Source organism: Equus caballus, chromosome 21 (genome assembly GCF_041296265.1).
Source record: "Equus caballus isolate H_3958 breed thoroughbred chromosome 21, TB-T2T, whole genome shotgun sequence".
NCBI lineage: Eukaryota > Metazoa > Chordata > Mammalia > Perissodactyla > Equidae > Equus > Equus caballus.
The window spans coordinates 11,604,170-11,618,088 of NC_091704.1; the positions used below are offsets into that span (position 1 = coordinate 11,604,170).

At 41.1% G+C, this 13,919-nt stretch overlaps 1 long non-coding RNA gene across 1 annotated transcript in view; it reads left to right on the forward strand.

Annotated features, from left to right (window-relative positions):
* Positions 1-1,275: 1,275 nt before the first annotated feature.
* The window catches only part of LOC138919738 (uncharacterized), a 56,930-nt gene continuing 44,286 nt past the window's right edge, over positions 1,276-13,919 (forward strand). Inside the window, exons 1-6 of the long non-coding RNA XR_011430196.1 lie at positions 1,276-1,470; positions 2,559-2,727; positions 2,875-3,079; positions 3,633-3,688; positions 6,013-6,092; positions 13,679-13,776. This is a non-coding gene — a long non-coding RNA (uncharacterized lncRNA). The remainder of the gene's footprint in view (positions 1,471-2,558; positions 2,728-2,874; positions 3,080-3,632; positions 3,689-6,012; positions 6,093-13,678; positions 13,777-13,919) is intronic.

The following is a 13,919-nucleotide window of genomic DNA, read 5'->3' on the forward strand; positions in this document are numbered from 1 at the left end:
TGGTGACCAAAAGGTCTAGAAGAGACACATGCGGATGGAATTCTAAGAATAGGTATTGAATGGGGTTTATAAATGCTTAACGGAGGATAGGATATCAGAGGGAAGAGAACAAGTGAGGTGTTGGGTATTTATTCCTTTGGCTCTCCGTGCTGAGCCATGTAATGGGCATTCACAATGTTTCTCTTCCTAAGACCACAGCTCTCATAAGGGTGGCCTTTTGTGCTAAGTTCTGATAATGTTACCTACTCTCACTACAGCCCTGGGGGCGATAATAACTCTCTACCAACACTAGTTACAGGATGCTTCACTAACCCTACCCACATTTTTAGAGCCCTATTTATTAGACTCTCCTCAAGTGTCCCATGGTTTCTTGACAACTGACACCTGTTTCTTCAGGGGACCCTGACTAATAGGCCCCACAACAAGCCTGATCATAAACTCCATGGGGGTAGGGAATTTACTCTCTTTTATTTGATGTTGCTATCCTAGCACCTAGAATGATGTCGATTGTACAGTCAGTTTTCAATAAATGTTTGTTAAACGACATATGTGTGACCACTTTCTCTCCTTCGTGATCTTTATGTTAAAGTCTATTATGATTGATTTAATATAGTTTAACCAGCATTCTTGTGCTTTTGTCTGTAATTTGGTAAAGAATGACAAAGAATTATAAACGTCAGCAAAAAGCAAGCAAACTTGTCGTTATGTGCATGGAAATCCAAGATATTTAACATAAAAATTTATGAAACAATAAGAGAATTCAGCAAGAATCAATGTTAATGTAGAAGACCCAACAGATTTCCTATAAACATCCACCCCTGGAGCACCTGTGCAGACCCTCAGTAGAATCTGCACACTGGGCCCCAGGCGCGCCAGGATGGGGCTCAGGGGTTGGTGGGTCCGGCGGCTGTAAAGGAACAGGGTGGAGGTCCCAGGTTGAAAAATTGTAAAATTATAATTTTACAGCTATATAATTTAACTACTTCAGTCGTCATGTCTTTTTCTTTTTACAAAGTCAATTTTCCTACCTAACTCCAAATTTTTTTCACACCATCTAAGTAATATTTTAATATTTTCCATATCCAATCCGTATTCAAATTTCCCCAATTACCTCCAAATGACTTATGAAAAAAATGCTATTTTAATCGGGAGCCAATAGCGGACTACCCTTTGCATTTGACAGCAGAGTTCAGGCTTAACCCTTAACTTCTTCGGGCTCGGAGGACCCTGGGCAGGAGAGATTTAAGAACACCGTGCTCCCGCTTTCGCGGAAAGGCCAAAAGTGACTTGAAATGTAGACGCGGAGGCCTATGGGAAATGTAGTTTTAAATAGGTGAGGTTCACCGCCTGGACTCCGGGAAGGGGACGCCACGCTCCTTCTGCGCATGTGCAGCCGTAGCCTCCTCGTTTGTCTTCTCAGGACTCCAGAGAACCGTTGGGGAACTTTGGGGTGTGCTCGGAAAATGCAGGGTGCGCACCGAGGGCGAGGGACTAGCTGGGAAGGGTGTGCCTGTGCTTGGGGATGGGAGCAGGAAGTGTCTGCGACCTCGTCGCCCCCCGCGGCGGTGTATAAACCCAGGCGGGCCGTCAGAGCGGGTAAGGCCGATGGGGGAGACCCCGGCCCTCGGGCTGCCGGGGGTCGCAGGTGTTCGGGGCGGTCCGGGATGCCCGAGGATCGTGTGACCAGCCCGCCTGCAGCCCGACCGGAGAGAAGCCCATGTCGGCGGCGGTGGGTGCGGGAGGGAGGAGTGCGTTTATCAGGCGGACGGTGACCGTGGGTCTGCGGTGGAGCCCGAGCTCTGGAGCACTACAGGCCCGGTCAGTGCCAGCTCTGTCACCTGTTAGCAGGGGCGACAGAAGGAACCTGGGCGAGAGTCAGGGTTCTCATCTATAAATATTAATAATGATTGTTTCACGGCGACGTTTGGAAACATAGATCACTATTTTAGACAAGTGCCAGGTAGGAAGCCTTAAGTAAGTGACAACTGCTGTTATAGTTAGAGGACGCTTTGTTTTTTTACTGGATAGTTTAATGTACCCTGACAACCACTTCACCAGAAACCGAGGCTCGGGTCGGTGGCCCGATGTGCTCGAGTCAGGAGCTCCCAGCCAGGGAATTTGGATTCGAGGGCAGGTGTGCTTGGCTTCAGTCTCAGGCTTTGTCTGATGTCACACCTGCCCAAGACTGGCATTACAGCCTTCACAGCACTTAGGAACATGGCCTGTCCCTGCGTCCCCAGGGATGTAAAGGAAAGGATGTGGATGGAATCCCACCATGTGTCACATGTATCCTGGGATTTCTAGTGTCTCTTCAGGTCCCTTGGGTCAGACAGAGGTGCCTGGCCCCCTCTGCATTGTCAGGCTTTCTGTCCTTGAAGTCTGACGTTATAATGAATTCTAAGAGTCAGCCTTTTTGCCCCTAAGATGAATTTATTTCTCAGATCCATGTCCCAGTTGCCTTGAAACAAACCAGCCCTTGTGAGGCAGGAAGCAGGGGGCCTCTGTGAGGGAGACTTACCTGGAAGAGAGCGCCCCTCTGACCTTAGACCTCTCTCCAGAGCTTCAGAGCAGAGACAAGAGCCCAGAAAGGAGCAGATGCTAGATTTGCAAGATCAGAAGCAGGTCTTGATCCTCCTGCCCAGAATGAACCAGACTTGATGATGCCACCTTCAGGAGCCACCACACTGTGTGACAGTGGGGCATTTGGGCCGTCCCTGGGAAGTACAGGTGAGCTGGGGTGGCCCAGGGGCAGGCTGCTCAGGAAAGGCTGCTTTGTTGGAGAGCCGTGAGGGCAAGGTCTGGGGGTAAGGGACAACCAGGCAGAGGGAGGAAGTTCTGTCTCCAGTCCCCTTAAATGGCCCCCGCTATTTATAGATGCGCTGCTGTCACACATGTCCACCACCACATGTGACATTAGTGACGTTATCCTGATGTCACAGGATCCAAGAATGATGATCTGTGAAGAGTTTTCCAAGGTCACCTACTTCTAACTCTTTTGAAAGATTTAAAGACATTGGGCCTGAAAATTTCAGTGACTTGTCCAGGGAAACGCAGTTTGTGACAGTTCACTCTCTCACAGGTAAGTTACCAAAAGCATCTATCGAAAGGGCCTTTTGAGAAATACTTCCCAGCTGAAATGAACAATTACAAATTCCTGCCTTAAATCCTCCCATCTCTTTTACTAGGCTTTCCGTGGATTGTGTATACCAGGGGTTGAATAATATTACTGAGAAAAATAGATAAATGATGCATACTGAGCATTTTTCTGCTAAGTTAACTTTAATGAAGGAATAGTGTCTTGTCGTTTGGCGTACTTTAATTCAACTGATCGGTTGTTTTTATTTCTTTCTGTTATCCAGAAGGACGCATGCGTTATTGTTAAATCAATCGAGTAAAGTTTATGTTCACTCAGTAAAAAACTGCAGATTTCAGCTCCATGGTCATTTCAGAATCACACAAAGACAGGTGTTGCTGCCTGTCCATGATCCTTCTTGTGCCTTTTCAAGGCCCAGAGGGCCCTGTGCCTATGGGGAGGATGATCCCCAACTGGGGTGCTGAGATTTGAGGAGGTGAATCTAAGAGCTGTAAGACAGCTAAATCTCAGGACCCCTGTCTTCTTTCTGTCCCCTCAGCTGAACCACAGTCCTCTGTACTCGCCCGGGAGCCACAGAGAGTGCACATCCCTCAGGTGAGCTCTTTATTCATTCCCCACTTTATATTGTAATGGATTTATAAGGTTTAGCAGGATCCATGCATTAAAGGAAAAGGAGAAGTTGAAATAGTAGAAATCAAGTCAGTCTTGAGGAAAAATATAGCGTGTTTTACTATTAATTGTGATGTTGGCTGTTAGCTTTGAGTGGGTAACCTTGTCAGGGTAAGTAGTTTCCCACTAAGCTACCTGTTTCAATCTCTTTACTTGTGATTGGGCTATTCAGATTCTCTGTTTCTTCTTGATTCAGTTTTGGGAAGTTGTATGAGTCTTAGAATTTATCTGTTTCTTCTGGATTGTCCAGTTTGTTGCTATATAGTTTTTCATAGTATTCTCTTATAATCCTTTATATTTCTGTGGTATCTGTTGTAATTTCTCCTCTTTCGTTTCTAATTTTATTTATTTGAGCCTTCTCTCTTTTTTTCTTAGAGAGTCAGGCTAAGGGTTTGTCAATTTTGCATATCTTCTCAAAGAACCAGCGCTTTGTTTCACTGATCTTTTCTACTGTTCTTTTTTCTTTTTTGGTTTCAATTTCATTTATTTCTGCTCTGATTTTTATTATTTCCCTCCTTCGGCTGACTTTGGGCTTTGTTGGTTCTCCATTTTCTAACTGTATTTTAAGATTGCTTATTTTAGATCTTTCTTGTTTTTTTAAGCTGGGCCTGTATTGCTATGAATTTCCCTCATAGGACAACTTTTTCTGCATCCCATATGAGTTGGTATGGTGTATTTTCATTTTCATTTGTCTCCAGATATTTTTTGATTTCTCTTTTAATTTCTTCAATGATCCATTGGTTGTTCAGTAGCATGTTGTTTAGTGTCCACATATTTGTCACTTTCCCAGCTTTTTTCCTGTAGCTGATTTCTAGTCTCATAGCATTTTGGTCAGAAAAGATGCTTGATGTGATTTCAATCTTCTTAAATTTATTGAGGCCTATCTTGTTTCGAAACATATGGTCTGTCCTTAGAATGCTCCATGTGCACTTGAGAAGAATGTGTATTCTGCTATTTTTGGACAGAATGTTCCATATATATCTATTATATAGTCCATCTCGTCTAGTTTTCCATTTAATTCCACTATTTCCTTGTTAACTTTCTGTCTGGATGATCTATCCATCGATGTAAGTAGACTGTTGGGGCCCCCTGCTATTATTATGTTGTTGTTAATATCTCTTTTTAGGTCTGTTAATAGTTGCTTTATGTACTTTGGTACTCCTTTGTTGGGTACACGTATATTTATAAGTGTTATGTCTTCTTGTTGGAGTGTCCCTTTTACCATTATATACTGCCCCTCTTTGTCTCTCATTGCCTTTTTTATCTTGAGGTCTACTGTGTCTGAGATAAGTATTGCAATAACTGCTTTCTTTTGTTTGCCATTAGCTTAGAGTATCATCTTCCGTCCCTTCACTCTGAGCCTGTGTTTGTCTTTAGAGCTAAGAGTGTTTCCTGGAGTCAGCATATTGATGAGTCTTGTTTTTCAATCCATCCCACCACTCTGTCTTTTGATTGGATAATTCAATCCATTTACATTTAGAGTGATTATTTATATATAAGGGCTTAACGCTGCCATTTTATCACTTGTTTTGCAGCTCTGTATTTCCCTTGTTTCTTGTCTTGTGTATTTTGGACTGCCAGTTCAGTTTGGTAGTTCTCTATGATGGTTTTCTCAGTTTTCTCTTTTTTGTGTGTGAGGAAGACTGGCCCTGAGCTAACACCTGTAAGCAATCTTCCTCTTTTTTAGCTTGAGGAAGATTGTTGCTGAGCTAACATCTGTGGCAATCTTCCTCTGTTTTTTGTATGTGGGATGCCAGCACAGCAGGGCTTGATGAGAGATGCATAGGTCTGTGCCTGGGACCTGAAGCTGCAAACCCTGGGTGGCTGAAGCAGAGCATGTGAACTTAACCATTATGCCACTGGGACAGCCCCTCAGTTTTCTTTTTTTCTGTATCATTTGTGTCTCTGTTCTGATTATTTGTTTAGTGGTTACCATCAGGTTTGTATAAAAAATCTCGTAGATGAGATATACCATTTTCTGATAGCCTCTTATTTCCTTGGTCTAAGCCAGTTCCATCCCTTTCCTCTTCCTCTGATTTGTTGGTCATAACACATTCTGTTTTGTGTTGTGATTTTGTGGTTAAAATCACAAGATTATAGTTATTTTTGATGTTTTCCTTCCCTTTACCTTTCATGTCATAATTAAGTTTTTGCTAACCTCTTCTGGTAGAGAGCTGCAATTTTCTGACTTTGGCTGCCTATTTATCTCCTTGCTCAAGGCTTTGTGAACTCTTTTTTTTCTTTTTCAGGTATGAAGGTCTTCTTGAGCATTTCCTGTTTGGGGTGTCTTGTGGCGATGAACTACCTCAGCTTTTGTTTATGTGGGAAGGTTTGTATTTCTCCACCATATCTGTAGGATATTTTTCCCTGGATAGAGTATTCTCGGCTGAAGGTTTTTGTCTTTCAGAATTTTGAATATCTCATTCTACCTTCTCGTAGCCTGTAAAGATTGTGCTGAGAAATCTCCTGAAAGTTTGATATGGTCTTTGTAAGTTATTTTCTTCTGCCTTGCTGCCTTTAAAAATATTTCTTCTTTGTCACTGACTTTTGCCAGTTTTACTACTCTATGCCTTGGAGTAGGTCTTTTTACATTGATGTAATCAGAAGTTCTGTTAGCGTCTTTTACTTGTAATTCCAGCTCCTTTTCCAGGTTTGAACAGACTTTCTGCTCCTTTCTCCCTCCCTTCTCCCTCTATAATACCCGTAGTTTTTATGTTGCATTTCCTAATTGAATCAGATATTTCTCAGAGAATTTCTTCGGTTCTTTTTAGTCTTAATTCTCTCTCCTCCTCCATCTGAAGCCTTTCTATATTTCGGTCCTCCAGATTGCTAATTCCGTCTTCCATAACGTCAGCTCTGTAATTCAGGGTATCCAGATTTTTCTTTATCTCATTGTGTTTTTCATCTCCAACATTTCTGATTGGTTTCTCTTTGTAGGGTCAATCTCTTTTGTGAAGTATTCCCTCTGTTTATTAATTTTATTCCTGATTTAATTGAACTATCTGAATTTTCTTGTAACTCGTTGAGTTTTTTAATGTTAGCTATTTTGAATTCTCTGTCGTTTACATTGTAAATTTGTGTGCCTTCAGGATTGATTTCTAGGTGCTTTTCATTTTCCTTCTGGTCTGGACTATTAATATATTTCTTCATACTATTTGATGGGGTTGGTTTGTGCCTTCACATAGATAGTATCTGGTTGCAGATTCCACCTGCCACCACTGGAGGAGGTTCAGGAGCTGTGTATTCTGAGCCTGCTGTGATCCCTGGTGTCTGTGCTTGTCCTTTGGAATCTATGCTGACAGGACCCATCTGCGATTGCCTGCTTGTAGCTGCTGCTTTGCTAATGTACGCACGGGCACTCTAGACGGGGTCCCTTGCCCTGGCTGACTGGCTGAGCTTGTGAGCCCAGCAGGGGGAGGGGCACTTCTTTTGCATGTGCCATCCCGTGGGTGTTCTCTGTTTGCCCTCGCTGTCTGTCCTCCTGGCGTGCTGGCTTCATGAAGACAACCCCACAATAGCTTAGCCTCCTCTGTGGAGCTTTCCTATGGGATGTGAGGGAACTTGGAGAGCGAAGGCATTCCTACAGAGTCTCCCCCCAGGCCCCTCTTTTCTCAGAGCTGTGCATGGTCCTGTGCCCTAGGTCATTGCTGGGGAGGGAGAGGAGATCCCCTTACTTCCTCCTCCTTCCTCCTGGGGGGTCCAGCACCTCCACCTTCAGGCATTTGGCTGCATGGGTCTCTCAGATGTCTTTTGTGTTGTGTGCCTGTCCTCTGTTGGTTTATGAATGTCCTTTTCATTCTTTCTTAGGGAGGAGAGTCTAAGGGAAGAGCTCACTCCGCCGTGATGCTGATGTCATGCCTGGTCATTCTATTTTTAAGTTTTTGAGGAATCTCTGTACTATTTTCCACAGTGGCTGCACCAATTTACATTCCCACCAGCAGTGTATGAGGGCTCCCTTTTCTCCACATCCTCTCCAACAGTTCTGTTTTCTTTGTAAAGATTGGCACCTGAGCTAACATCTGTTGTCTATCTTTTTTTCCTTCTTGTTCTCCCAAAACCCTCCCAGTACATAGTTGTATATTCTAGTTGTATATCCTGGCTGTGCTGTGTGGGATGCCACCTCAGCATGGCTTGATGAGTGGTGCCGTGTCCAGGCCCAGGATCCAAACCGGCAAGACCCTGGGCTGCTGAAGTGAGTAGCGCACACGAACTTAACCACTCGGCCATGGCACTGGCCCCTCTCCAACACTTCTTATTTCTTGTCTTTTTAGTAATAGCCATTCTGATGGGCATGAGGTGATATCTCATTGTGGTTTTGATTTGTATTTATCTAATAATTAGTGATGTTGAACATCTTTTCATGTGCCTGTTGGCCATCTGTATATCTTTGGGAAAATGTCTGTTCAAATCCTCTGCCCGTTTCTTGACTAAGTTTGTTCTTTTGTTGTTGAGTTCTTTATATATTTTGGATAGCAACCCCTTATTGGATAAATGATTCGCAGATATCTTCTTCCAATTGCTAGGTTGTCTTTTCATTGTATTGATGTTTCCTTAGCCATACAGACGCTTTTTAGTTTGATGTAGTCCCATTAGCTTATTTTTTCTTTTGTTTCCCTTTCCTGAGGAGACATATTCAAAAAGACACTGCTAAGAATGATAGCAAAGAGCTTACTGCCTATGTTTTCTTCTTTGGAGTTTTATGGTTTCAGGTATTACATTCAAGTCTTTAATCCATTTTGAGTTAATTTTTGTGCATGGTGTAAGATAATGGTCTACTTTCATTCTTTTGTGTGCGGCTGTCCGTTTTCCCAACAGTGTTTATTGAAGAGACTTGCCCTTCTCCATTGTATGTTCTTAGCTCCTTTGTTGAAAATTGGCTGTTCCTAAATGTATGGGTTTATTTCTTGGCTATCAATTCTGTTCCATTGATCTGTGTCTGCTTTTCTGCCAGTATCGTGCTGTTTTGATTAATACAGCTTTGTAGTATACTTTGAAATTAGGGAATGTGATGCCTCCACCTTTGTTCTTTTTTCTCTGGAGTGCTGTGGCTCTTTGGGGACTTTTGTTGTTTCCAGTAAATTTTAGAATTCTTCTTTCTATTTCTGTGAAAAATGTCATTGGGGTTTTGATAGGGATTACGTTGAATCTGCAGATTGCTTTAAGTAACATGGACTTTTTCACTATGTTGATTCTTCTAATCCATGAGCACAGAATATCCTTCTGTTTCTTTATGTCTTCTTTAATTTCTTTCAACAATGTCTTATAGTCTTCAGTGTATAGGTCTTTCACCTCATTGGTTAAATTTATTCCTACCCACTTAATTCTTTTTGTGATTGTAAATAGGATTGTATTCTTGATTTTTTATTTCTGCTCGTTTGTTTTTAGTTTTTTGATGGATTCTTTAGCGTTTTCTATATGTAAAATCTCATCATCCACAAGTAGTGACAGTTTTACTTCTTCCTTTCCAGTTTGAATATGTTTTATTTATTTTTCTTACTTGATTGCTCTGGCTAGGACTAAGAAGGGTGAGCGTGGGCATCCTTGTCTTGTTCCTGCTCTTAGAGGGATAGCTATCAGTTTACACCATTGAGTATAATGTTAGCTGTTGGTTTGTCATATATGGCCTTTATTATGTTGAGGTACTTTCCTTCTATAATTATTTTATTGAGAGTTATTATCATAAATATGTGGTGAATCTTGTCAAATTCTTTCTCTGCGTCTGTTGAGATGATCATGTGATTTTTATTCTTCATTTTGTTAATGTAGTTTATAACATTGATAAAGAATACTGTTGTAATCCTTTGTATTTCTGTTATATTGCTTGTGATTTCTTCTCTGATTTTATTTATTTGAGGCTTCTCTCTTTTTGTCTTATTCTACCTAAAGGTTTGTCAATTTTGTTTATATTTTCAAAGAACTAGCTCTTAGTTTCGCTGATCTTTTCTATTTTCTTTTTACTCTCCATGTCATTTATTTCAGCTCTGATTTCTAGTAGTTCCTTTGTTCTCCGGACTTTGGGCTCTTCATTTTTCTTCTTTTCTGATTCTGTTGGATGTATTGTTAGATTGTTTATTTGAGATTTTTCCTGTCTCACAAGGTAGGCCTGTGTTGCTAGGAACTTCCCTCTTAGTACTGCTTTTGCTGTATCCAATAGATTTTGGTACACTGTATTTTCCTTTTCATTTGCCTCCAGATATTTTTCCATTTCTCCTTTAATTTTGTTGTTGTTCCAATAGTTAATGAATAGCACGTTGTTTAGGCTCCACATATTTGTGACTTTTCCAGCTTTCTCCTTGTGGTTGATTTCTAGTTTCATACCATTGTGGTTGGAAAAGATGCTTGATATCTTTTCAGTCTTCTTAAGTTTATTGGGAGTTGTTTTGTTTCCCAACAAACAGTGGATCTTTGAGAATGTTTCATGTGTACTTGAGAGAAAATGTATATCCTGCTGCTTTTGGGTTGAATATTATATATGTATCTGTTCAATTCATCTGGTCTAGTGTTTCATTGAAGATCAACGTTTCTTTGTTGATTTTTCTCTCTAGAAGACCTATCCATTGATGTAAGTGGGGTATTAAAGTTCCCTACTCTTATGGTGTTGCTGTCAGTTTCTCCCTTTAGATCTGTTAATAGTTGTTTTATAGACTTTGGTGCTTCTACGTTAGGTGCATATATATTAATAAATGTTATGTCTTCTTGATGGATTATCCCCTTTATCATTATATAATGCCCATCTTTGTCTCTTGTCTTTTTTGGCTTGCAGTCTATTTCGTCTGATAGAATTATGGCTACACTCACTTTCTTTTGGTTGTCATTTGGTCGGAGTATCATCTTCCACCCCTTCACTCTGAGCCTATGTTTTTCTTTAGAGCTGAGATGGGTCTCCTGGAGGCAGCACATTTTTGGGTCTTTTTCTTAACCTGTCCAGCCTCTCTGTCTTTTCATTGGTGCATTCAATCCATTTACATTTAGGATGATTATGGATATATAGGGACTTACTATTGCCATTTTATCTTTGGTTTTATGGTTGCTCTATATTTCCTTTGTTTCTTTTTCCTTGTGTTTCTCACTACAATTTCAGCTTGACGGTTTTTGGTGATGTGTTTTTCAGTTTCCTCTTTTTTTATGTTTCGTGACTCTGCCTTAATTTTTGTTTTGTGGTTACCATGAGGTTTGTATAAAAGGTCTCACAGATGAGATAGTTCTTTTTCTGCTGATAGCATTTTTGCTTCATTTGACTAGGCAAGTTCTGTCCTTTTCTTCTTCCCTTGCTATTTTTGTTGTCAAAATTCTTTCTTTCTGTATTGTGAATTTGTTACCAAATTGGAATGGTTAATGTTATTTTTAATGCTTTCTTTCCCTTTAACCTTTGCATCATAATTGTTTACTAACATGTTCTGATACAGAGTTGCAGTTTTCTGATTTTATCTATTTATCAACTTGTTTAAAGCTTTGTATCCTTTGCCTTTTCATTTCAGACAGGAGAGCTCTTTTTGACATTTCTTATAAGGCAGGTCTAGTGGCGATGGACTCCCTCAGTTTTTGTTTCTTCCTCACACTTTATTTGTCAGCTGCAGCAGTGGACCCCCAGCTGTCGCAGCACCCAAGGACACAGAGCTGATTATTACAGTGTTGATTAATACAGTCCCTAACTAGCTCTCAAATACTTGTACTTTTCTGCATCCTTTCTGAAACCACCCTAGTCGAAGTAAGCAACTAAGTAACTGGATGACTTTAATGACCTCATGTCTCTGATCCTCAATTTCTTGGTTTGTGAAATGAGGCAGTTAGAAGGAACACCAAGTTTCTTCCTTCTCTATATTCTGTGATTATCAGAATCTACAACTATGGAGAGACTCAGGGAAAAATCAATTCCAATGTTTTGGGAAACCATCTCACTTTCTCCATTTAAATTAACTCTTGGGGTGACTGAGATTGTGCCTCATATCCTCTCATAGCACTGCTCGTAAGGACAGTCTCAGAATCTTCAAGACAACGTAAAAGAAGGCCCTTTCTCTTAAATAGGAATCTGCCTTATGCCATGTTTTGAGCTGTAGAAAATATTTTAGAATGAGATTCTAGTGTTGGTAACAAATTTATCTACATTGCTAATTCATCTGAAAGCTCCTATTCTTGAAAATGTCCCATGTGGGGGTAAAGAAGTTCCATGTAAAGGTTTAGTCCATTTTTGTTGACAATCTCTTGAGTGGATGTTAAAAACCTGGATAACAGGATAATGTTCATGGAGATTGGGGGGAGGGACAGTGATGAATGAGTTTGGTTGACTTTCAGCAGTAGTAAGGTCAAAATGAAAGCATTATAAAAGAAGAGTAGAGATTTAGGTCAGGGCTTTCTATGAAAAACAAGTAAAAACCATAAGCAGATGGAAAAAGTTTAAGTGACACAGTATGGCAGATTCCACTGATGAGTTTAATAGGCAGCCATTTTAGTGGCACAGAGAGTAGACTGATTCAAGGGACAAGAACCAAAAAGCAAGGGGTCCCATCCTGCCCTGAGGATTCTTTTGCTCTGAAGTGTGTTAGCCCAGCTGAGTGAAGACCTGGGGAGGATGTCGTAGATCCTCTAAAAGGGGCATCCATCAGCTGCAGGAAGATGTGCCATCTCTCCCCAAAGCTCATTAGCAGATTGGAAGTGGCATGCTGCATTACTCTGATTAGCATTAATTTTATAATTCTAGGCATAGAACTTTCCTCCACATGAGTCAGCCTTCACACAAAAACACAGACGCACGTGGTGTGGATAAAACACAAGTAACCTTACTGCTGCTTCCCATCTTCCAAGGACCCAGTGGGAAGGAAAACGTGGTTCCCTAGCAAAGAGGGGAGTTAAGGGCTGGAGTTTTCCAGCTCTCCAAGCTGGGTGCAGGTCCCACAAATCGGGGAGAAGTGCAATGCCATCTTTCTGGCAGACCAAGACTTTGGGAAAACTGGGTCCTTCTGATCTGGCTAGGGAAGATGCAGTACTTCCAACAGCCACTGCAGCAAGGCAACAGCAGCATTACAAGTGAGATGAGGAACGTTACCTCAGAGCCTCCCAGGGAGAGAGCATTGAGGCCCCTACCGTTTATTGGGATAACTGGTTCCTGGCCCTTTGGAAAATACCCAGTCATCCCAGGGCTAGACTTCTCAGGAAAAGTAACTTGCCAATCCCTTTAAAATTTGCAGCTAAAACCTATCTACGCTTTTATTTGTTACATATATTGTTGGGGCTTCATTTCAAACTGCTATATTACAAAACTGTGTTTCAGATAACTTTAAATCCATGGCAGTGACTTTCAAATTCTTTTGATGGCAACTCACAAAATAAATCTATAACTTATTTTTTATCGTAAATCAGTATATACGCACACACACCAAAGGAATATAAAAATTTTATGAAACTGTTCTTACCTTTTTACGTGTAATACACTCTAATATTATCTATTCCATTTTGTTTCATTGTTTTTTAAGTGCTTGTCACACTCTCTAGAATTATTTCATAATCCACTAGTTGGTCAGGACCTGCAGTTTGAAAAGCACTATTTTAAAATTATTGCTTCCAGGTACCCTAGCCGGTAGTCTGGTATCCAGATTTTTAAAAGGCTTATTAAAATGCATCATCAAAAAGCAATATTTGCTAAAGGACCCTCAGTCTCTATAAAGAACACTCTCTTGGGGATTCCAACCACAAGTTACCAGATAAATAACCAGCTTTCCTTTGCAGAACTGAGATGTGAGCTCAACACCAAGTAAAAATGACATAAAATCAGAACAAAGTTGGAAAAGGAGGACCACCTCCAAGTGCAATATGTGGTCCTTCTGGGAAACATGACGCAGCCTAGAGTGAGGTGAGGGGGACAAAACAGAAAAAAAACATTAATGGAGAAAAAATCAAGCTTGTAACTTCTGTCTCCAGGCTTCACAAGGTGCACTTGTACTTCCAACCCTAAGAGACAGAGTGATGTTCAGCATGACTCCATAATCCTGTGGCCTTGAGAACCTCAGCAGACATCAGTTAAGTCATTTAAGGATAACTGCAAATTAAATTAGTTCATCCTAACTCTATATGACTCCACTCATAGGTGGAAGTTAGTATATTGATAAGGAGATCTGATCGGTGGTTACCAGGGAAAAGGGGGGGTGGGGGGAGGGCACAG